Source organism: Melanaphis sacchari, unplaced genomic scaffold (genome assembly GCF_002803265.2).
Source record: "Melanaphis sacchari strain LSU unplaced genomic scaffold, SCAv2.0 Contig19_pilon_pilon, whole genome shotgun sequence".
In the NCBI taxonomy this organism is placed as follows: domain Eukaryota; kingdom Metazoa; phylum Arthropoda; class Insecta; order Hemiptera; family Aphididae; genus Melanaphis; species Melanaphis sacchari.
In genome coordinates, this window is record NW_020270975.1 from 1,416,515 (window position 1) to 1,418,267 (window position 1,753).

Consider the following 1,753-nt stretch of genomic DNA (forward strand, 5'->3'; position numbering starts at 1 on the left):
ATATATGGTAAAATTTTAGACAGTGTGTGCCCCCCCCCCCCCTAAAAAAATCCTGGATACACCCTGCATGTGATACATACATCTAGCATAGACATATATTATATTATAATCTATAAACAAAATACTACATGTCTCAGTGAGTATACTAATAATACAATAAATTATTAATATGCAGAAACCAAGATCTGAATGTTAATATGAAATTGTGATCGAAAAATAATATAAACTACTCCGTGTGAATGCTATGTGGCTGCGACTTCAAGAACAAACACTATTTGCTAATTTTAATTTCGAAGTCATTAAAACAAATATATTGTTCAGCCATTCAGATATGATTAAATCAAACTTTGATGTGTCATATAGTATTCAAAACTTATAGCAAAGTTATACCAATATAAACCATATTAATTATTATGCGTCTAGAAGTCTCACGTTTAATTATTTTTACGTGAAAAATAAAATATTTTAATTCATTTAATTAGTAACACTATAAAAAACAAAATAATATGTCTGTTATATTCCTAATATAATAATAATAATAGTAAAAGAAACTCAAGAGCTCGATTGAGTCAATTGTTTTTTAATACACTATAGTGACACCGAATTGGTTGACTAATCTGAATTTATTAGAGGATTTAAGGTGTATATTAGAGACTAAAATTATATTTTCGGCAGATTAAAAATATAAAAATGCCGTCATGTCGCTCACAATAACAAATCGCACTAATATGTTTGTTTGTTTTATAAATATTTATTTTGCTCTAATTGTATTTTGTTGTCACTCATAGTTCCTAATTTATAATTAAATCATTCAAATGAAACCATTATTTCTCTCTTCTATAGTGTATCACAGAAGAAAGAAAATATTATATATTTTTACTTTTTTTGTTTCTAATTTTTTTTTTTTTTTTGTACAACCTGTAAAGAATAATTTTCACAATAAGAACAAGGGAGAGGTTAATATTTTTAGAAAGATCGAAATAGACATAGACGGCACGCGAAAGAGGATGCCAATCAATATTGGGACTTCGGGATAATACATTTTAAGCGAAAAAAATAAAATATCCTTATTTTCCCTTAGTACGACGTATAGTCTTAACTCGATTGCATTTATCAGTTATTACTGATAACTCACGGTACAATAAAGTCGACTCTGTCGAATAAGGACCGAAGACGAGGGATTGAGATACGCGCTCGTTTTTGCCCATTTGCGGCCGTCGTCTCGTTCCGACGACACACACACGCGCGCGCGCGCGCGCGCGATAACTCCTATCAAGTAAATAGTGACTCGAAATCAAAAAGCGCCCTTCAGCTCACCCGTCACCGTCACGCGTACAGCGTATGACGCGCCAAAAGACGCAATTCATTACTACCGTCGTCGCACGAAATACGATGCGTCCGTTCCTGCGGGCCCTGTCTCACACGGAGGAACCTGTGGTGACATCTTTGGGCGGCGACGTCGGGTCGCGCAAACCTCCGCGCTCCGTGCCTAGATGTCGTCGCGGCGGCACACCTCCACCGCCTCCACCACCGGCCGGCCGGCCGTCCCGTCGACGTGAACAATCCGTCCGCACCCGGTCGGGGGCCTTATTCCAGCTGTTGTTGGATCGATGCGACGGCCTGACCCAACAAAAATATAAAATAAACCACGCACTCGCGCCAACGCAGACACTCACACACACACACAACTGAAACGCGCGCGCACGCATCGCGCTCGAAAGCGCACGGTTTCTGGTTTGGTCGCGCACGTATA